This window comes from Bubalus bubalis, chromosome 21 (assembly GCF_019923935.1).
Source record: "Bubalus bubalis isolate 160015118507 breed Murrah chromosome 21, NDDB_SH_1, whole genome shotgun sequence".
NCBI lineage: Eukaryota > Metazoa > Chordata > Mammalia > Artiodactyla > Bovidae > Bubalus > Bubalus bubalis.
Window position 1 is genome coordinate 6,714,164 of NC_059177.1, and position 22,866 is coordinate 6,737,029.

Genomic DNA, 22,866 nt, shown 5'->3' on the forward strand with positions numbered 1-22,866 from the left:
GAGGAGAAGAATTCAATCCAGGGCCAGAAGTGAGGCTTGATTGCTTAGAGCTTTTGTGTAATAGAGTTTAGAGAAAGCTTCTGACATAGACATCAGAAGGGGCAGAAAGAATGCCCCCTTGCTAGTGTTAGCAGTGGAGTTATATACTTTTTAATTACTTATTACAGTGAATCAAAAGAATGTCTGGAGGTTGTAAAGACCTCATGAGACCCACTCCCTTAATTTCATTTTAAGATAACAGCATTAGCCGTAAGGTTTTTTCCAGAAACTGTACTCAAGCAGGATACATTATTGTTATATAATCCTAAGGAATGTAGAGGGAAAAAAAAAAAAGTTTGTCCTTTCCTCCTCCTTGAGAATTCCAGACCCCTCTCTCCTTGGGGACTCCCGGACTTCTTATCAACCTGCCTAGGAATTGACTTTCTCAAGGGAAATGCCCAGAATCCTGAAACAAATGGGGGCACTGATGGCCAGAGCAGCCAGGCTTTGAGGTGGCTGTGTGACTGCGGGAGAGGGCGTGGGAGTGCTCACCATATCCCTAGGGGTCCAGGCTGTAAAGCTTATGCTCCAGCCCTTCAAAGGCCACACAGTTCAGGAAAAAAATGGACTAAGAAAGCACATGTGTGGGCACAAGCAAGAAAGTTGAGCACCAGGTAGAGAAAAGGTCTCTGCTGAAAACTTGTAATCATGCCAGCACCACAAACAGGCTTTGGGTTTGAATTTTTACTTCCAGGAGTCCCAAGCAAAAAGTTAACATAAAAATCGGAACTTGGGCCAGTAATGCCAGTAACTGACAGAAACAAAAATCAGCAACATCTGCAGAAATCTCTCTGGATCCAGGCTGCAAGGCTTCCCATAAATATGCACTTCCCATAAGTATTCTCCATTGAGTATGTACTTTTAAAATTATAATCACAAAATAGTTCATTATGAGTGCAGGTCAGTAGATTTTTTTTTAAACAGAAGAATTACATGCCCAAGGTTCCAGATATTTATTTGAGCAAAATGAGAGATGCTTTTGAAAGGTATTTTTAGGAAGAAGTGTACATGTAGATCCACTGGCCTGGGCAATGGTTCCTGGATTAAGTCCCCAAATTTCCAGGGGCTCCACCACTCTCCTGGGGGCTCACTCAGTGACAGGTGTGAAGACAAATGAGCACAGAGACCTCACATTCACCAGCCCGGGGCCTCTTGACAAAATGAGCAGGAAATGACTCAAATGTCAAAAGAAAAAAAAAAAAGGTCATACAAGGAAGATTAAACCATCAAGAAGGAGTCTTGTAAACAAACCTATTTGAACATCTGGATATGAACATAAATTATGTCATTGGACAGATTAAAGAGTAGATTTGACAAGAGCTGCAGATGGAATTAACAAAGTGGAAAATATGAAGATATTAACAAAATAGCAAAGAAAATATCTGAGAATTTAAGAGGTAAATAGAGGACAGGATAAAATTCAATATATATCTGATTGGAGTTCCAGAAGAGGCGATTTTTGAAATAAATAATGTCTGAAATTTGTCCAGAGTTAATTGTATACAATCAATTTTGTTATTCTCCCAAATATATTTCCATTAAAATTTTTCTCCATTAAAATTTTATCATGTAGACCTTATAACTTTACGACTGCTGGTAAAATAAGTTGATGATGAATTTTTTTCTTTTTTGGAAATAAACTATGTAAGAGAGCTATAAGCATAAGCTACTAATTTACTGAAGGTCTGACGGATTTGAGTACTGGAGCAAGTTGTGTCTGCTTCGGTTTGGATGGGAGGGAAGACTTGGGTTTTGGATTCTGCTTCATTGCCTTAGTATCCATCTAGTCAGGTCAGCCAAGTCTTCTTTGAAGTCCATTTTCTTCATTGATTGGGAATAATATCCATGCAGCTCAAGGATTACTGTGAAGGTCAGTGAGAAACAGGAAATGATAACTTTAAAGGAGGAGAATATAATACTAGTAGGTGCTTATGCAGAGACAATGATATATATTCACTAAATTATTTAAAGATTTTTTCTGAGATGTACAGTTAAACTACATTTCCCAGCCTCCCCTGCATCTAGGTGATTGAATTCTGGCCAGTGACATAGGGAAGAAAAAAAGTACCTCTTTGGAGGAGGAAATGGCAACCCACTCCAGTATTCTTGCCTGGGAAATCCCATGGACAGAGGAGCCTGGTGGGCTACAGTCCTTGGGGTCGCAAAAAGTCAGACACGACTGAGTGACTAAACCTACTTACCTTTTGATGTTAAGACTACCTGCCCTTTGTCGAAAAACTTCTGTATAACCTGGCTCCTCCCCTCACCTCTTTGGAGCAGTTCTCTTAGGGTGACTTGAGATGCTGTCTCCCTGGCTTACAGTCCTTAAAATTTCCACCAAATAAAACATAACTCCCAACTTCTAAAAAAAAAAACCTTTCTGGGGTTACATTCGGTTTGAGTCCCCACTCATTTCCCGTGTGCTGATTGGATGTCAATTTCCAGAATGACCTGGAAGTCATACGTTGGCTCTTAAAGCCTGGATTCTGGGACTTTCCTGGTGGTCCAGTGGCTAAAGATTGCACTCCCAATGCAGGGGACCTGAGTTCAATTCCTGGTGGGGAACTAGATCCTGCAAGCCACAACAAAGATGGAAGATCCTGCTTGCCACAATTAAGATCCTGTGCAACCAAAGAAATAAAAAGTTTTAAAATAAGAGCTTGGATTCCTACATGACTATGTGGAGAAGTTTCCCCCAACCTTCAGTTCACGTTGAACTATGATAGTTAAAAAAAAATCTTCTTTATGCCACTGAGATGTAAGTGTTATTTATCATAGCATCTAGCATAATTTTCCTTAAGTTGCTAAAAAGACATTTATGGAGTTAAGATGAGATGGAACTTAGAGAAATATCAAGAATTGATATTGATATTCAATATCAAGAATTTTGGAGAATTTATTCACTGGTCCCTACAGCATCCTGCTATCTATTTGGGCATCCCCTGTTGAGATATAGAAGCTGTGTTGGAATGTGGGTGGTGGTTTTTCCAGTGGTCATGTATGGATGTGAGAGTTGGACTATAAAGAAAGCTGAGCGTTGAAGAATTGATGCTTTTGAACTGTAGTGTTGGAGAGGACTCTTGAGAGTCCCTTGGACTGCAAGGAGATCCAACCAGTCCATCCTAAAGGAGATCGGTCCTGGCTGTTCATTGGAAGGACTGATGTTGAAGCTGAAACTCCAATCCTTTGGCCACCCGATGTGAAGAGCTGACTCATTGGAAAAGACCTGGATGCTGGGAAAGATTGAGGGCAGGAGAAGAACGGGACGACAGAGGATGAGATGGTTGGATGGCATCACCAACTCAGTGGACATGTGTTTGGGTGGGCTCCGGGAGTTGGTGATGGACAGGGAGGCCTGGCGTACTGCAGTTCATTCAGTCGCAAAGAGTCGGACACGACTGAGTGGCTGAACTGAACTGAACTGTGGCTTGAAAGATCTTAGTTCCCCGACCAAGGAATGAACCTGGGCCTCTTGCAGTGAAAGCCTAAGTCCTAACCACTGGACAACCCAGGGAAGTCTTTAACATGTGCTTCTTATGCTAGAGTCTCCTTAAGTTATCTTCCTCAATTCAAAAGCTTCCAATTAGAAGTGTCATTCAGTTCAGTTCAGTTGCTCAGTCCTTAAGATTTTCACTAAGTCTACAAGCCAGCTGTCAACTCCAAAACCCTTGTGTAGCTGAAGCTGACAGAGTGACTTCAACTCCCTTCAAAAAGTAAGTAATGATTGATACCGTGTATAAAATAGAGAGCTAATGAGAACCTACTGTGTAGTTCAGGGAACTCTACTCATGCATCAGTAGTGACTTAAATGGGAAGGCAATCCAAAAAAGGGGATCGAACATAGAGCTGATTCACTTTGCTGTACAGCAGAAACTAACACAACATTGTAAAGCAACTACACTCCAGTAAAAATTAATAATAAAAAACTTCCTGAAACCAAAAACAAAAAACTAAGGGGAAAACAAATCGTTGAATGTTAACATGTTAAGTGCAAATGAGCCCATTGGAAGAATACTTCATCTTTGTACTTGTAATTTGTCAAGTTGGTGTTATTCAACTTGTTGCAAATAGAAATGCTTTTATGCTTTGATGGAAGTGTTATTTGTGATTCTTTATTGTTACTGCTCTTATTTTAAAATAATATTTGGCAAACAGTCACTTCGTTTCAAATTAAAGTCCATTTGCCCACTTCCTACTCCAGGGAATCTTCCCAACCCAGGAATTGAACCGGAGTCGCCTGCATCTCCTGCTTTGGCAGGCAGGTTCTTTACCACTAGCACCACCTGGGAAGCCCTTGTTCATGTATGTATGGGATTTTAAAACATAATACTGTTCTAAAGTTTCCTTTAAAAGTCTTAAAAGTAAAAAATATGGATTTCCCATAGCCTTTAAATATCTGCATATGTTTAATTATCTGACTATTCCATAATTTATTATAGATGAATAGTTAGATTGTTTTCTTTAATTATGATAATTGCCACAGTAAGTGTCCTCACATATGTATCTCTGTTCACTTATGTAAGTAAATCTAGAGAATAACGTCCTAGAAGTGGAATGATTGGCACAAAGATTTGTGTTTTGTATTTTAATAGACCCTGCCAAGTTAGCCTTCAAAAGGAAGGCTGCAATTTATGGTTCTGACCTCATTTTCATTTCCTGATTACTTTTATAACCACTATTTGTGATTCTTTTATAACAGAGAATTAAATAGAACCAATAAATCTGAGAAATGCACAATGTTGTATTTATCAAGAATTTAGGGAATTCCTGGCAGTCCAGTGGTTAGGACTCTGCATTTCCACTGCTGGGACCCCATTTCAATCCCTGGTGGGGGAACTGAGATCCCACAAGCCACGTGGTGTGGCCAAAAAAGAAAAAAAAAAGAATTTAGAAGTGTCTCCTACCAGTTTTGTTATTCCAAACTACAATTTTGTTAAAAGAACTGTTTACTAGCAGTTGTAATCGTAGTGCTGAAAGTTTATATAAGCATACAAAATATGTCTTGTCAGTGACCTGTTTATGAGGATTATTTAAACAAGAAACATTAATAAAAAACTTTAAAACATCACAAGTTGAAACAAAACCCCAGAAGACTCTTGTAAAACGCAAGTTGAAATGGGTTTACCACGCTTGTCAGGAAATTCCCGGTTCCAGTGAACGATGACCCTCCTGTCCACCAGAGGTCACTCTTTGGAAATGAGTTTGCCCCAGGCAGTTGGCCGCCTTTAAAAAAAAAAAAATAGCATTATTGTTCCAGTGGCTCTTTGGTCAAGTCTTGGGAAGGTCGCGCTGTTCTTACGAGCTGAGCTGAGTTTGTGCTGCACAATTGTCCCGTATCTAGGTTTCATCCTGATGTTGTAACTCAAAACAGACCGTAAGTTGGTGTGTTTTACTCTTGACTCTGTTCGGTATCCGCTTAAACACCTGACTGGATTTTGTTGCTTCTGGATTTCTTTCCCTTCCCTGACATTGGGCTCCCACTTAGTCCGTCTTCATTAAATGTCTGATTTCTTCTCCATCTCATTTTGACATTGACATTCCAGCAAAAGCAGAAATACCTCTGTTTTTGTTCTCGGAAAAACTCTAGGAATATCTTTGCAGAAATACTTCTGGAGGATGGACCTTCCGTGCTTTAGAGAAGTTTCAACAAGGAGGGTGGTACATAGCGAAGGGAAAAAAGAAAAATCTCTTTGCATTCTAATCTTCCCCTTGGTTTGCTGCTTCATTATCTTTGGAGATTGTGTGATTTCCATTTAGAAGCTGTTTTATCAAGAAGTGAATAAAATTTAAGCTTCAAGACCCTTACTTGTACAAGTGCCTTCTACCTAAGTTTGTTTTCTTAAATTTGTATTCTTTTTTTTTTTTTTGGCCTCACTGCAAGGTTTGTGGGATTTTTAGTTTCCCGACCAGGAATCGAACTTGGGTCCTTGGCAGCAAAAGTGTAGTGCCCTAACCACTGGACCACCAGGGAAGTCTATGTATTCTTTTTTTTTTTTTTTTTAATTAGTTACTTATTTATTTTTGGTTGTACGGGTCTTCAGTGCTACCTGGGCTTCCTCTAGTGCTGGTGAGCCGGGACTCCTCTTCGTTGTGGTTCAAGGGTTCTCATTTTAATGGCTTCTCTTGGTGCAGAGCACAGCCTCTAGGCACACAGCCATCAGTACTTGTGGCTGGAGGGCTCGGGAGTTGTGGCGCATGGGCTTAGATGCTCCGTGGCATGTGGAATCGTCCTGGACCAGGGATCAAACCCATGTCCCCTGAATTGCAGGCAGATTCTTAACCTGCTACACCACCTGGGAAGTCCCCTGTATTCTTTTTCTTAAACAGAAATCACCAAGTTCTAAAAGCTAGCCCCTGGGACTTCCCTTATGGTCCAGTGGTCAAGACTTCTCTTTCCAATGCAGGGGTACAAGTTCCATCCCTGGTCACGTAGCTAAGATCTCACATGCCTGGTGGCCAAAAAAAAACAAAGCAAAACACAAGTACTATTGTAACAGATTCAATAAAGAATTTTAAAATGGGCCACATCAAAAAAAAAAAAAAATCTTAAAAAAAAATTAGCTTCTGGGCCCTTAAGTGGAGTCCACACCTCGTTTCAAGACAACGTGTTTGGGTAGAGATTTAAGTTCTGGCTCTACGGGTCTCTGGCCAAGTTACTTAATCTCTCCGGCATCCATTTCTTTGTGTGCAGATAGTGTCAAGTTTCTTGAGAAATCAAATCACATGTATAATTTGCTTCTCACAGTTCCCTGAACACATTAGGGAACTTCAAGAAGGAAAGAAGCTGGGGAGAAAAAGAGAAATCGATACTTGGTTTCAATTGCTTGAGGCCTTCTGCCTGGAGTTGTCCAGGAGACAAGAAAACAAGAATGGTGCTGGGTGGAGCCCTTATGAGGTTGGAGTACCCAGAGGGTGGTCTGTGAGGTGTGGAGAAAAGGGATTCAGGGACAAATAACCCCAAAATAAAACTGAGGTGCCCAGGATAAGATCTGGACAGAATCCATGTTTCTTTCTTTTTTTTTTTTTTTTTGATGTTTTGGCTCTGTGCATGTGGGATCTTGGTTCCCTGGCCAGGGATTGAGGCCATGTCCCCGAGATTGGAAGCGCACAGTCTCCACCACTGGACTGCCCTGGAGTCCGCCATGTTTCACTTTGCTTTCTTACCATTGTGACCCCAATTCCTTGCCATGAGCCAATTTTCCAGCCCCTGCAGACGGGGCTTGGCCTGTGACTGGCTTGGCCAAGGTAACAGCAGTAGTGATGGAGTGCCAGGTCCAAGCCACGTACAAATTGCCAACTTAACCTTCCCCTGTACCTTTGCTCTCTTTCAACTATTTCTAGGAGACAACATGAATCATATTTTTTTTTTTGAAGGAACTTTTGATTTTTTTTTCTTAATTTATTTTTAATTGAAGGACAATCACAGTATTGTGTTGGTTTCTGCCATACATCAACATATTTATTTTTTAAATAATTTTATTTATTCATTTATTTTTGGCGGAGCTGGGTCTTCGTTGCTGCACAGGCTTTTCTCTAGTTGCAGTGAGTGGGGGCTACTCTCTAATGCAGTGCATGGGCTTCTCATTGCGGTGGTGAATCATATTTTAAATATTATATTACATATGGTATCTCAAATTCATTTATTTTTAAGTGCTAATTTTCCATGATATGAATAAACCCCAATACAGTTATCTGTTTCTCTATTGGTGGCATATAAGTTGTTGAAGTTTTTTACTAATATGGAAAGTAATGGAAGAATATAGCCTGATGGGCTACAGTTCATAGGGTCACAGAGTCGGACACGACTAAAGCGACTTAGCATGCACAAAGAGTGTCATGATACTAATTTTTGCAGTTCTTTTTCCAGCTCAGTGGGTCTGAATTGATATCTAGTTGATATATTAGTGTTTATTTCCTTGACTTCCAAAGTTGAACCTCCTTCCATGTGTATATTGACCTTCTGGTTCCCTGTTTTGTAAATTGTCTGTGCATATCCTCTGTTGTCCTGTTGTTGTTTGCCTTTTTAAAAAAAAAAAAAACAGACTTGCTCCTGTAAGTCTTTATATCATCTTGTATTTATATTCTATATAGAATATATCTATATGTTAGGTAGGTAGAATAGGGAAAAGGAGTCCAAAATGGCGGTGGCTAAAAGACAAGGAAGGTCAAAGGAAGGTCCGAGGACCAAAGTGAAAACTTCAGGCAGAACAAACAGCACTCCTGGCTAAGCCCAGTTTGCATAGGGCAGGCCCAGGTGGAGGAAAAAACATAAAAGGCGGAGCCAAAGCGCTTTCTCACGGACTCTCTCTCCCTCGTGCGTGCACTCTTTCTCTCTCTCTCTCTCACTCTCTCTCTCTCTCCCCCTCCCTCCCTCCCTCCCTCCCCACACACTCCTCCACTCTCTTCTCTTCGAGTCTTGGATTCTCCTGCTATCCTCTAAAGAAAATGGAGCTGTAACACTGATTTGCCTAAGAGCTGTAGCACAGTTTGTCCAAGACCGGAGAGCTGTGACGCGCCGAGGGCTTTAATGTCCGTTGCTCCAAATCTTTGTTGTAACGAGACAAAGAACCGAGGAACATACACTCGTGTGACATATATAATGAAGATTCTATGTGAAGAAAATAATATATGTCATATATAATAATGTATTATACTTTTTGTATATTTGGTTGCTTATATGCACTGCAGAGATCTTCTTTCAGTAATTTCTTGACAGCTTTATTGAGAGAGAGTTCACATATCATACAACTCACCCATTTAAAGTGTATAAATCAATGGTTTTTTAGTAGTCAATTGTAGAATATTTCACAAATATTTAGAAGAATATTTTCATGACCTCATAAAGAAACTCCATGCCCATCAGCTAGCTCTCCTTTCCCCCATCCCTCCAGCCCTAAGCCACCACTCATTTTGTTTTCTGTCTCTATAACTATGCCAATTTTGAGCATTTTATGTAAATAGAATATTTAATATGTGGTCTTTTGTGATTGACTTCTTTTGCTAGCATTTTTTTTTTTTTTTTTTTTTTTTGCTGCACTGTGTGGCTTGTGGGATCCTAGTTCCTGACCAGGGATGGAACCCGTGCCCTGGGCAGTGAAGGCATGAAGTCCTAACCACTGGACCACCAGGGAATTCCCAGCATATTTTCAAGGGTTATCCATGTAGTATGTATCAAGATTTTGTTCCTTTTTATAGCCAAATAACATTCCAGTGTAGAGATATACCACATTTTGTTTACTGATTCATCAGTTGAAGTCATGTTTACTGAAAAATGCAACTGATATGGAAAATTGTTCTGATTTCTGCCCAATCTGATCTGATTGCTTACCCCCGTCTTCTCCCACACATGGTAAGAAAAGTGGTTTTGCCCAGAATGTTGCAAAGGTTTATCCCTGGCTTTGAATTGTACTTTATTGATGAGAAAGTTTTAGTTCAATGCCCATAATTGATGAGGTAGCTCTAGAGACCCTTGGCATCCTGTGTGTAGCCCGGGGTTCATAGCGTCCCCATCTCTGAAGCTCATTAGACATGCAGGCTTTCATTCCTCCCAGACCTGCCAGAAGGAAACTCCAGTCTCAGGAGATCCGCAGTGAGGTGTATGCCAACTGAAGTTAGAAAATCACGGTTCTCCGCTATTTCTTTCTTTTTATTAACTATTTATTTGGCTGCGCCAGATTTTACTTGTGGTGCCTGGGATCTTCTATCTTCCTTGAAGCATGTGGCATCTAGTTCCCAGGCCAGGGATTGAGCCCAGGCCCCCTGCATTAGAAGCATGGAGTCTTAGCCACTGGACCAGGAGGTAAGTCCCTCTACACCACTGTCTCTCACCCTGCATCCATACTGAAACCACCTGGAAGGCTTTTCAAACATTGATTTTGTGTGTGTGTGTGTGTGTGTGTGTAATAAAGTTTTATTAAAGTATAGAGGAGATAGCGAAAGTTTCTGACATAGGCATCAGAAGGGGGCAGAAAGAGTACCCCCTTGCTAGTGTTAGCAATGAAGTTATATACTCTTCAATGAATCCAAAGAATGTCTGGAGGTTGTAAAGACCTCACCAGACCTACTCCCATAATTTACATTTTTTTTTAATTTTATTTTTAAACTTTACATAACTGTATTAGTTTTGCCAAATATCAAAATGAATCCGCCACATACATGTGTTCCCCATCCAAGATAACAGAATTAGCCAGAAGGTTTAATCCAGAGACTGTCCTCAGGCAGGACACATTATTGTTATATAATCCTTGCAAAGACCAGGTCTACTCCCATAATTTACATTTTAAGGTAACAGAATTAGGCAGAAGGTTTAATCTTGAGACTGTCCTCAGGCATGATACATTATTGTTATATTATTCTAAGGAATGTAGAGAAGGGAAAAAAAAGTTTGTCCTTTCTTCCTCCTTGAGAATTCCAGACCCCTCTCTCCTTGGGGACCCCTAGACTCCTTATCAAACTGCCTAGGAAATGACTCTCTCATTCCCCCCTTTTCTTTTAGAATTATGTTGCCTAGGGAAAAGGGGTGTCGTTCGCGTTCCATAATTGCTTCCGAGCTGACAAGGGGCGTTGTCCCTAAATTGGTGAGGCAACATATTCTCCTAATCCTCATATTGAGGATATCTGAGCCAGGGGTCAAACATTGATTTTGAGAGATTCAGAATCACTGGTCTCCAGCACGTCCCAGACTCCCGGGGTGATTCTGGTGACTGCCAGCCTGTGAAGCCCTGATACAGATGTCTTTTAAAAGCAATCTCAACTTTTTTCGATAAACTACTTTAATTGAGGAACATTTGTTCTACTTGTATTTTTTCTTTTTAAGGTTTATGGCTGTGCCGGATCTTCTTTGCTGTGCTCCGGCTTTCTCTCTTGCGGTGCGCAGGCTTCTTACTGCAGTGGCTTGTCTTGTTGGCGGAGCGTGAGCACACGTGGCTTCAGGAGTTGTGGCACACGGGCTTAGTTGCTCCTCGGCTTGTGGGATCTTCTGGGACCAGGGATGGAACCCGTGTTCTCTGCATTGGCAGGCGGATTCTTAACCGCTGACGCACCACGGAAGTCCCTATTCTACACACCATAAGGGTTTGCAGTTGTTTACCAAGACCACCTGGACGGCTCTCAGGGAGGGACTTGCGTGTCCATTTTCTAAGGGATTGGAGTGAGATGGCCAGTTTCACCTGCTCTCTGAGGTCTCATCTTAGTGGGTTTCAAAGCTCTGCTGACAAAGATGGTCTGTGTTTCTAAGCAAACAGCGGAAGGGACTTCGCTGGCGGTCCAGTGGTTAGGAATCCGCGCTTCCACTGCAGGGGGCGCAGTTTCCATCCCCGTTTGAAGAACGAAGTACCTGCCTGCAGCCCGTGCTGGGTGTGCTGCCAAGGATGTGCTGGTTTTTCTTGGTCCATTTTCAGCATCCAGTGTCCAAACTCTCTCTACAAGGAACGGCTACTGCTTGAAGCAGTATTTACCCCAGACTGATTTCTTTCCTGCTCCTGCCACCAGATTAAAGACAACAGGAACAAATATCTTGGGTAGATACCAGGATTTGTCTCTTTTAAAAATAAACCCAATCCTGATCTTTGCTAAGGAAGCTCCGGCAGCAACAAGCTGTCACATCTATTTCCCTGCCTTCTTCTCTCTGTGATTTCCTTCCATGCCCAGGCTTCCTGTGCGCCCTGCTTATGTGCCCCGTCATATTGTTATGATCTCATGGCTACGGTGACCGAGTAGCTCACGGATCCAGGCAGGCGGTACAGCTCTACTTTACATGTCCGTAAAAGGTTTCACCCCCTTCCAGGGTGTAGTCTGCATCTCCTTGTCACTTGCAATCCTGCCCTACATCTGTCTCGGATGGTGCCACAGCTGCACCCCAGTGCTGGTGCTGGGGCCACTTTTCTGAGTTAAAGGAAACAGGAGGGAAGGGGGAAGGAAGATAATTCTGTCCTGTGCATCCTGCCATTATCCAACTCACAGGTGTGTGTGTGAGGTCCTCTTTTTTTTTTTTATTGAAGTAGTTGATTTATAATGCGTTAATTCTGCTGTATGGCAAAGTCACTCAGTTTTATATTAATGTGTGTGTGTGTGTGTGTGTGCTTAGTCGCTCAGTCGTGTCCAACTCTTTGCAACCCCCATGGACTGTAGCCCCCCAGGCTCCTCTGTCCATGGGGATTCTCCCAGCAAGAATACTGGAGTGGGTTGCCATGCTCTCCTCCAGAGGATCTTCCAAAGCCAGGGATCAAACCTAGGTCTCCCACACTGCAGGCAGACTTTTTACTGTCTGAGCCACCAGGGAAGCCCATCACCACCACCACACACCTACACACACACACACACACACACACACACATATTCTTTTTTTTTTTCCTGTGTGTTTTTTTTTTTTTTTTGGCTATACCATGTGGCGTAGGGAATCTTAGTTCCCTGACCAAGTCCCCTGCATTGGAAGTGAGGAATCTTAAGCATTGGACCAGCAGGGAAGTCATATATATACATTCTTTTTGAAAATGTTCTTTTCTGAGAACTCCCTGGTGGACCAGTGGCTAAGCCTTTGCCTTTCCAGTGCCGGGGGCATGGGCTCGATCCCAGGTTGGGGAACTAAGATCCTGCATGGCTCAGGGTGCAGCCAGAAAACAAAAAGCAACACATATTCTTTCCCATTATGGTTTATCACAGGATACTGAATATAGTTCCCTGTGCTAAACAGTAGGGCCTTGTTGCTCGTCTTTTCTATATAGAAAAGCTTACATCTGCTAACACCAACCTCGCCACTCCATCCCTCCCTCAATCCCCTCCCCCTTGGCAACCGCCATTCTGTTCTCAGTCCATGAAACTGTTTCTGTTCCATAGATGAGCTCATTTGTGTCCTATTTTAGATTCTACATGTCCGTGTATCAAGAGGGCTTCCCTGGTGGCTCAGTGGTAAAGAATCCGTCTGTCAATGCAGAAGATGCGGGTTCGATCCCTGGGTTGGGAAGATTCCTTGGAGAAGGAAATGGCGATCCATGCCAGTATTCTTGTCTGGGAAATCCCATGGACAGAGGAGCCTGGTGGGCTACAGTTCATGGATCAAACACGACTTAGTGACTCAACAACAACTTAAGTGGTATCATGTGAAATTTGTCTTTCTCTTTCTGACTTGCTTCACTTAGTGGTATCATCTCTGTGTTTATGCATGTTGCTGCAGATGGTATTATTTTATTCTTTTTTTGGTTGAGTTCAATGTAGGTACCACAACTTATATATGTACCACCACTTGTGCAAGGTCCTCCCCCTTGAAAATATTTATTTGTTTGCCTGTGCCAGGTCTTAGTTGTGGCCTGAGGAATCCTCACTGTGACATGTGGGATCTTAGTTCCCTGACCAGGGATCAAACCCGGGTCCCCTGTGTTGGGAGCTCAGAGCCCTAACCACTGTTCCTCCAGGCAAGTCCTATGGGAGGTCCTTTTAACCTTCTGTTACATTATTTGCAGCTACCTGAGAGCTTGGGCTGCTTTGACTTATTGGAAGGCGTGGCCATGCAAGAATCAAAGGCCCCAGCTCCCTGAAATATACACCCAGCAGGGCACTCACGGGTGTCAGATTGCTTCTTGGGTTCTTTCCAGGGGTGACTGAGTTGCTAAGCTGCTAACTTGACCTGCTTCTCTCATACTGCACCAAGGAACCCTGCTTTGTTTTTCAGGCAGCCAGTGCTAAATCTCTTGTGTTGGTGACACTTTGCTAGTTACAGCTCTGAGATGCTCCCTATTACTTAAAACAGACTCCTTGGAGGGTCTTCATGCAGTCAGGAGTTCCCAAACCTGGGCAATTCAAAGTATGAGTCTGCTTTTGAGCGAGGACAGACCTTGCCTGACCCAGATTTCTTTTCTTTTTTTTTTCCTTTTGGCTGCATCGTGTGGCAGGTGGGATCCAGTTCCCCGCCCAGGGATTGAACTCATGTCCCCTGCAGTGGAAGCTTGGTGTCTTAACCACTGGACCACCAGGGAAGTCCCTGACCCAGCATTTCAAAGCTCTTTCAGCGGATCCAGTTCTGTATCAACAGAAGCCAGGATCGCTTGCTCAGCGGCTCACACTGGGGCCGGCTGTGGGCAATTACTCCTGTTTTTGATCTTTGCAGAAGACATTTGCTTAATTTGCTGGTACACTGCTTCTCTGATCACATGACAAGCATGCGCCTGTGGGTGTGTGTCCTTTGTAAATAACAACTTGTTCTTTTCTATCAGCCGGGGCTTGCTTACTCCCCTACCCAGCCCTTTTAATGTGTTTAAACTGGTTTTTTGTAAATTAGGGCTCTGATAAATAATTCAGTAAGCTGAGCCCGAGTCCCTGCCTCCCAGAGGAGGGGCCGTGTGCACAGCCCCCCACAACTTCTGAGCCACCTCTGAGGTCCTTTGCAAAGTCCTGGCCCTGCTCTTCTGACAGGGATTTGATGTGAACATCCTTTCACTTGCTCCTACCTGCAGGAGGGCCTATGTTCTTGGTGGTTCAGATAGCTGTTTTCTTCGTTGCTTTCTGGTAGAAAACCTTCTGAAACAACAGCCTGGAGTGTGTGTGTGTGAGAGAGAGAGAGAGAGACAGAGAGAGGATATGAAGCAGTGTCCATGAACTGATTTCATTTGATCGTTCTGCCTAAGTTTCTAGATCTATCTGCCTCTTGCCTCCCCCCACACCATGCCAGGTCTCTTTTTTCTTGATTATTTCCCTCATCCACCCACCTTAACTGACTTTAAAACACAACATTATATGTAATTCCACCTTAATTGAACTTAAGAACTTAATTGAAGTTCTAGTGTGTTCTGTTATTAAATGGCAGCAGATTAAAATGAATTCTTTTTTTCCTTAAAGAAAAGGGTGGTAATTTAAATGCATTCTTATCATATTTTAGTGTCAAATTTCCATCATCCAGTATGATTCCACTTTTGTTTGAAATGAATTTTTTTTGCGGTATAGCTGCTTTCCAGTGCTGTGTTAGTTTCTGCTGTACAGCAGAGAGAATCAGCTATACTTAGACCCCCTGTTTTCTGGATTTCCTTCCCATTTAGGTCACCACAGAGCACTGAGTAGAGTTCCCTGTGCTGTGCAATAGGTTCTCATTAGTTATCTATTTTATGCATATTATCAATAGTATATATATTAATATGTCAGTCTCAGTCACCCAATTCATCCCACCCTTATCCCACTTTTTTCATTTTACATTAAATCAAGAGCATTACCCCAGAGTATTATATATTCTTAGCAAAAGTATTTGACTGTTTGTAAGTTGATGATCTTTAAGTGCTTGTTTCTTTCTAATTTTAGGATGTACAGCTTAATGATAGCCATTGTTGAATTGCAGGTACTAGAATTACAGGATTTAAAGTGTATATTTTAGAAGTTAGCAGTCACGTAGGTGGGCCCAGCTTACTGCCCACCCAACTGGCATTGAACAATATCTCGGCAAAATACTTTGCCCAATTAATAGCTGAAAATAGTACCTTGATATTTTACTGTGCATCTCATTGATTCTGGGCGAATTGAAGACTCAGATAACAGCAGTAAGAAAAGAAGTTTACCTGCAAGAAATATGAGACACCCAAAAGGACCTGCTATTCAAACAAAAAGCACAACAGGTCATTAAAGCCAAGCACTGCAAAATTACCAAGGTGACTGAATTTATAGTTGGGATGTTCAGGACCCAAACCCAGCAATTTACAGGGTTATCATTTCTAGGAGCTTGTGGCCAGACTTCAGACAGCAGCACTGCAAAAGTCAGGGATAGAGTTGTTCATATTAAGTAGTCAGCACCTTATAGGCAATGCTCAGGAGTCCATTGATTTGAGGGGCTGAATTTGACAGGCCTGAAGGTGTGTTTTCCCTTAAGCCTGAGGCTTCATGGAAGCACGATGTCAGCTTTGCCTCCACAAGGCTTTTCATGTGTAGAAAGGATAGTGTATTTCTCTTCTGTAAGTGTATGTTGTGTCTTTTGCCCTGTTTGATATTATTGGGGTTTAGCTACTGTTTACTGTACTTCCTGGATTTTACTTGCTGTATATTTAAAACGCATTGTGGTGTATTGCCAAAAATTGTTTTCTGCGTCACTTGACTTTTGATATGTTTGTTTGTGGTGTTTTTAAATCATGGCAACACATATTTTTATGTAGACAAGTCCACTGACTATTTCCTTTATTATTTCTGCATTGGTATCATGCTTAGGAAGTACGCAGCTGTTTCCCAGCTCGCTCATGCTCTCTCTTTTTTCGGTCTGTTTTTTGGCCGGGTCATGTGGCCTTTGGGATATTGGTTCCCCAACCAAAGATTGATCCTGTGTCCACTGCAGCGAAAGCACAGAGTCCTAACCACTGGACCACAAAGGGAAGAGCCTCTTTTTTCCCTTTAATTGAAGTATGGTTGATTTACAATGTTGTGTTCATCCTAGCTCTTTTAATATTGCTTACAGGCAATCTATGAAATGGGAGAACATGTTTACAAATCATTTATATCACAAGGGGTCAAGGGAGTTGCCCAGCGGTGCGATGGTAAGGACTCAGCGCTTTCATTGCCAAGGCCAGGGTTCAATCCCTGATGGGTGAATTAAGATCCTACAAGCTAGTGAAAATGAAAGCTAGCAGTGTGGCCAAAAATCAATAAATAAAATTAAAATAATAATAATAATGATAAGGGGTAAACATACAGAATTTTTTAAAAACTCCTACATCTTGATAATGAAAGACCAAACATCACAGTTAAAAAGTGGGCAAAGGGCTTGAACAGACATTTCTCCAAAGAAGATAAACACATGAAAAGAACATGAATAGATGCTTAATGCCACTAGTCATTAGAAAAATACAAATCAAAATTCCCGTGAGATACAACTTCCTGTTCATTATCCCATGGATATCTGAAAAATAAGAAGAATTGGTGAGAATGTGCAGAAATTGGAACCCTTGTGCTCTGCTGCTGGGAATGAAAACGTGGTGCAATTGCTATGGAAAATAATAGCAGGGGTTCCTCTGAAAACTAAAACAAGAATTACCATATGATCCTTCAATTCCACTTCAGGGAGTTGAAAGCAGATACGTGTACACCCAGATTCATAGCAACATTATTTATAATAGCCAAAGGGTGAGAGCAACCCAAGTGGCTATCAATGGATGAATGACTAGAAGAACTTCTGTATATACATGCAATGGAATATTACTGAACTTAAAAAAGAAGGAAATTCTGCCATTTGCAACAACATGGATGAAACTTGAAGACATTATGCTAAGTAAAAGAATCCAGACACAAAAAGACAAATACTGTATAATTCCACTTATATGAGGTATACCTCAAGTAATCCAGTTCATAGACAGAAAGTAGAAGGGTGTTTTCCAGGGCTGAGGGGAGAAGGAAATGGGAAGTTGTTATTTAGTGGATGTGAGGTTCAGGTTTGCAAGATTAAAAAGTTCTGGAGATGTATGGTGGTAGAGATTGCACAACGATGGGAATATACTTAATGCCACTTAGAAATGGTTTAAATGGTTTTATGTATATTTTAGGGCTTCCCTGGTGGCTCAACTGGTGAAGAATCTGCCTGCAATGCAGGAGACCTGGGTTTGATCCCTGGGTTGGGAAGATCCCCTGGAGAAGGGAAAGGCTACCCACTCCAGTATTATGGCCTGGAGAATTCCATGGACTGTATAGTCCATGGGGTTGCAACAAGTCAGACATGACTTTCAAGTATATTTTACAACTTTAAAAAAATATGTTGCTTATATTTTCTTTTGCCGACTGCCAACTCCTTGGAAAAGATCCTGATGTTGGGAAAGATTGAAGGCAAGCAGAGAAGAGGGCAGCAGAGGATGAGATGGTTAGATAGCATCAGTGACTCAATGGATATGAACTTGAGCCAACTCCGGGAGATACTGGAGGACAGGGAAGCCTGGAGTCCTGCAGTCCACGGGGTTACAAAGAGCTGAACTTGGCAACGGAACAGCAACAACAACGATTTTCTTTTGGTACTTTATAATTGTGTTGTGTTCTTTTAGGAACCACTCTGATTTGTGAAAAGTATCAGCAATTCCTATCCACAGTGCAAGCCTCACCTGTTGGTGGTAGGAGGTGGGTGGTTGGAGGCCTGATGAAAACTAAACCAGAGGTGAGTTAGGAACGGTGACAGACCCTGGGAGGGGGTTGGTGTGCCCACCATGTTCTGAGAAAAGGATTACAGATTTTCTTGGACTACCTGTTTCAATTTTGTTGTGTAACAAACTACCCCAGATTTTGTGGCTTAAGAACAGCCTTTTTATTGCATCACATAAATGCTGTGGGTCAGGAACGTGGGCAGGGCTCAAACTGAGCAATTCTCATGATGTTGATTGAGACTGCCCTGTACTGCTAGCTGCTGGCTGGGCTTGTCTGGAGTATCCAGTGTGGCGCCTTAGTGTGGGGGTGCCTGGAAGGCTGGGCTCAGCTGGGACTGTCAGTTGGAGAGCCTACACATGACCTGTTCAGATGGTGGTCTTAGGGCAGTCAGATTTCTTAGCTGGTGGCTCAGGACTCCCTGTGAGAAGGTCCCTGGAGATGAGGATGGAACCTCCGTGACTTTTCTGACCTAGCCTTGGAAGTCGCATATATTGTGTTGCGTCTTGGTGGTTACAACATAAAGTCACCCGTAGATTCAAGGGGACAGAAATTACCTGCCACCTTTCCATGGGGAAGTGGTGAGATCACATTGTGGAGAGCATTGTGGGCTGGAGACACTGTTGTAGCCATCTTTAGAAAATACAATATCTCCTCCTACTAAGGAGAAGAGGATTTACTATAAAAGCCAGCAGAGGGACTTCCTTGGTGATCCAGTTGTTAAGACTGAGTATCCAGGGCAAGGGGCAAGGGTTCGATCCCTGGTCGGGGAACTAAGATCCCTCATGCTGTGTGATGTGGCCAAAAAAAATTTTTTTTAATAAATTTGGAAAAAAAAAACCCACAAAAAACAGAGTTAGGAAAACCCTGGAAAGGAAGCCGAGTGGATCCAGCAATCGCTACTCTGTGACCTCGTGCTTGGCTCCCTCTGTGCTTAGTTTTTCTTGATCCTCCTCAATTTCCTTTGACCTCTGCTCTCATCCCAGCCACCCCCACCCCACACCCTCTCACCTGTGATCTACTACAGCCTCTCCTGCCTTGCTCAAGCTTCCCCCAGAGTGTCTTAGTTCAGCTTCCTGAGAGAGCCTGACCGACTCATCTGTTATTTCCCGGCAGCCCTTGGCCCAGTCGTGGGAGGGCCTGCGGGGGAGGAGCAGAGCAGGTGTCAGATGGCACAGCCTCTGGCTTTCACACCTGGCTGCACACCTGAATCCCCTGGTCAGCTCTTTAAAAAGTCCTCTTGGCCTGGGTCCCACACGCAGATGTCCTGATTTCACACGTTTGGGATTAGAGACTAAGCAGGGGTCTTTTTTAGAAAACAGGGTACCCATGCTGCTTCTTCCACTCTCAGGGGGAGCTATGACACCCTGGGAATGACCAGCAGGTCTGGACAGCAAGCTGGCCCCAGGGCGTATCATTTACCAGACGGGGAAAGAAAAACAGGCTTTTCTGGTTTGAGGCTTTGATGTGTATTGTTGCTTGTTTGTTTGTTTCACAAATAAAATCTCAAAGAATTTGTGAGCTAGAAGGGACCTTAGTGACAACCTAACAACATTCGTTCACAGATACGGAATAGGGAAACCCCCATTTCAGGGTTTGCCTAGAAACGTCCAAGCTTAGCACTGAGAGACCTACCATGGAAATCCCTCAGTCGCAGACAAACCCTCTGTGGAGACCCACTAGCAACTCCTCCCCTTCCCCTGCTCCCAGCTCTGGCAACCACTTGTATCTACCTTCCATGTCTGTGTGTGCATGCTCAGCTGCTTCAGCTGTGTCCATCTCTTTGCAATCCCCTGAACCACCAGGCTCCTCTGTGCATGGGATTCTCTAGGCAGGAATAATGGAGTGGGTAACCATGCCCTCCTCCAGCAGATCTTCCCTCACCCAGGGATCGAACGTGTATCTCTTATGTCTCCTCCATTGGCAGACGGGTCCTTTACCACTAATGCCACCTGGGCAGCCCTCCAAGTCTGGCTTATTTCATTTAGCGTCATTGTTTTTAAGGTTTATTCATAGTGTAGCAGGTATCAGTGCTTTATTGCTTTCTATGGCTGGATAATATTCCCTTGTATGGATATACCACATTCATCAGCTGATGGACATTTGGATTGTTTCCACTCTTTGTCTATTCTGAGTAATGCTGCTGTGAACTCTTATGTACAGCTTCTTGTGTGGACATAGGTTTTTTAATCTTCTTGGCTATACACCTTGGAGTGAAATTGCTGGGCTGTATGGAACTTTTATGTTTAACATTTTGAGGAACTGCCATACTGTTTTTCACAGTAACTGTATCATTTTACGTGCCCACCAGTAGAATACAAAGGTTCCAAGTCCCGCACCTCCTTGCCAACAATTGTTATTTTCTGCTTTTTTGATTACAGACATCCTAGTGGATAAGAGGTAGTATCTCATTGTGGTTTTGATTTGCATTTCCCTGATGACTAATGATGTTGAGCGTTTTTTCATGTGCTTATTGGCCATTTGCATATCTCCTAGAGAAACTGGTATTCAGATCCTTTGCTCATTTTAATTTTATTTATTTTTATTTTTTAAAATATGTGTTTATTTGGCTGCACCAGGTCTTAACTGTGGCACATAGGGTCTTCAGTTGTGGCAGGCAGGATCTAGTTCCCTGACCGGGATCAAACCCAGGCTGCATGCGGGAGCATGGAGTCTTAGCCACTGGACCCCCAGGGACGCCCCTCTTTCTGACTTACTTCACTCTGTATGACAGTCTCTAGGTCCATCCATGTGTCTGCAAATGGTACTGTTTCGTTCCTTTTCCATCATGGTTTGCTATAGGATGTTTATTATGGTTACCTGTGCTTTACAGTGGGGCTTCTCGGGTAGGCGCTAGTGGTAAAGAACCCGTCTGCTAACACAGGAGACATAAGACACTCGAGTTTGATCCCTGGGGTGGGAAGACTCCATGGAGGAGGGCATGGTAACCCACCCCAGTATTCTTGCCTGCAGAATCCCACGGACAGAGGAGCCTGGTGGGCTACAGTCCATAGGGTTGCAAAGAGTCAGACACGACTAGAGCAACTTAGCACACATGCTGTACAGGAGGGCCTTTTTGTTTATCTATTCGTATTTAATAGTTTGTATCTGCTAATCCCAAACTTCTAAGTTATCCCTCCCCACCCTCTTGCCCCTTTGGTAACCGTAAGTTTGTTTTCTAAGTCTGCTTCTGTTTTATAAATTAGTTCATGTGTATCAATTTTTAGATTCTACCTAAAAGTGATATCATATATTTGTCTTTCTCTGTCTGACTTATTTCACTTAGTATGATTATCTGTAGATATATATATATATATATATATATATATATATATATACACACACACACACACACAGAGATACACAGACATAAACATAAACATACACAGACACACACAGGCATACACAGACACACACACAGGCATACACAGACACACACTCAGAGTTACACAAACATACACATAGATATACCAGACACACAGAGAGACATACATGCAGACAGACATGTATACTTACACATACACACACAGAGGCACATACACTCCAGACCAAGGGCATGGCCTGGGTCAGCAGAAGCAGAAACCCTCTCTTTCCCTGTCTCCCCTCACTGACCCTTTACCCTCACAAATCAGAGGCTGATGGGTTCCCAGGCCCCTTGATGTGCCTCTGACCTCTGCTCTGTGAGGCTCCTCTCAAGCGCCGGGGCAGCGCGTCAGTAGGGGGAGGGGAGACCCTAGCTCTCAGGCTCACCCAGAAGCTCTGCAGAGGTGGCTGCCCGCTCCATTGTCTGCGATGGCGTGATGTCACTCCACAGGGCGCGCTTTCCTGTTGATACCTGCAGCCCTCAACAATGAGCACGAAAATAGACTCTTCCTGAGTCGCCCAGGCCTTCAAAGGGACCAGCAAAATGGTTTAGCAGATGCCTTGGTCGACATTAGACATGTTTTAAAGTTGCTCTTTTTGGCACGTGGGAATGAAGGTGAATTGGACATAGCAGCATCAGGGGGTGCTGCAGTGGCAGAGGGCTTGATGGCGGGCAGCATTCCTGACCAGAGGGCGGGTGGCACTCCCACCCATTGTTCTGAGTCTGCTTAACTTGGCAACAGAGCTGAGGCTGAAGTGTGGGATGACCTGGATAAGGATCTTCAGATACCTGGAGGGCAGTGCTGGGGAGGTGGGGGAGGATTGTGCATCTTATTCCAGAGCCTGGTCCTGCACTCCCGGGCAGGGGAGAGGCAGGCTGGGGGTTGCTGTGATCACCTTCTCACATGGATGACTGGCTGGCAATGGAAGAAGCTCAGCCTTGCCGGGACTCTGCAGTCCCCCATGGCACAGCTCCAGCCTCACCTGGCAGCTTTGAGAGGACCCCTCTACCCAGGGAAGAATTTTGTTTCCCCTAAAGTGATGTTTCTTAGGTTTCCTCAAATACGGAAAAAGATGAAGAAGAAAACAAAAAAGGTCCCTAATCCACTACCTAGGAAACTGGCACAGGTGAAAAATTATTGGAAAGTGTTTAAAGTTATTTTTGAATGAATGAATGAATTTATTTAATTTTGGTTGCAGTGGGTCTTCATTGCTGTGCATGGGCTGTCTCTAGTTGCAGCGAGCGGAGGCTACTCTCCAGCTGCACTGTGCGGGCTTCTCTTGCTGCAGAGCATGGGCTCTTGGCTCACGGGTTCAGCAGTTGCGGCTCTCAGGCTCCAGAGCGCAGGCTTAGTTACCCTGAAGCCTGTGGAATCTTCC

The 22,866-nt window shown here is 43.2% G+C and overlaps 1 long non-coding RNA gene across 1 annotated transcript in view; it reads left to right on the forward strand.

Annotated features, from left to right (window-relative positions):
* Window positions 1–3,434: 3,434 nt before the first annotated feature.
* LOC123330973 overlaps window positions 3,435–22,866 on the forward strand; it is a 28,437-nt gene continuing 9,005 nt past the window's right edge. Inside the window, exons 1-2 of the long non-coding RNA XR_006547341.2 lie at window positions 3,435–5,413; window positions 9,714–9,838. This is a non-coding gene — a long non-coding RNA (uncharacterized LOC123330973). The remainder of the gene's footprint in view (window positions 5,414–9,713; window positions 9,839–22,866) is intronic.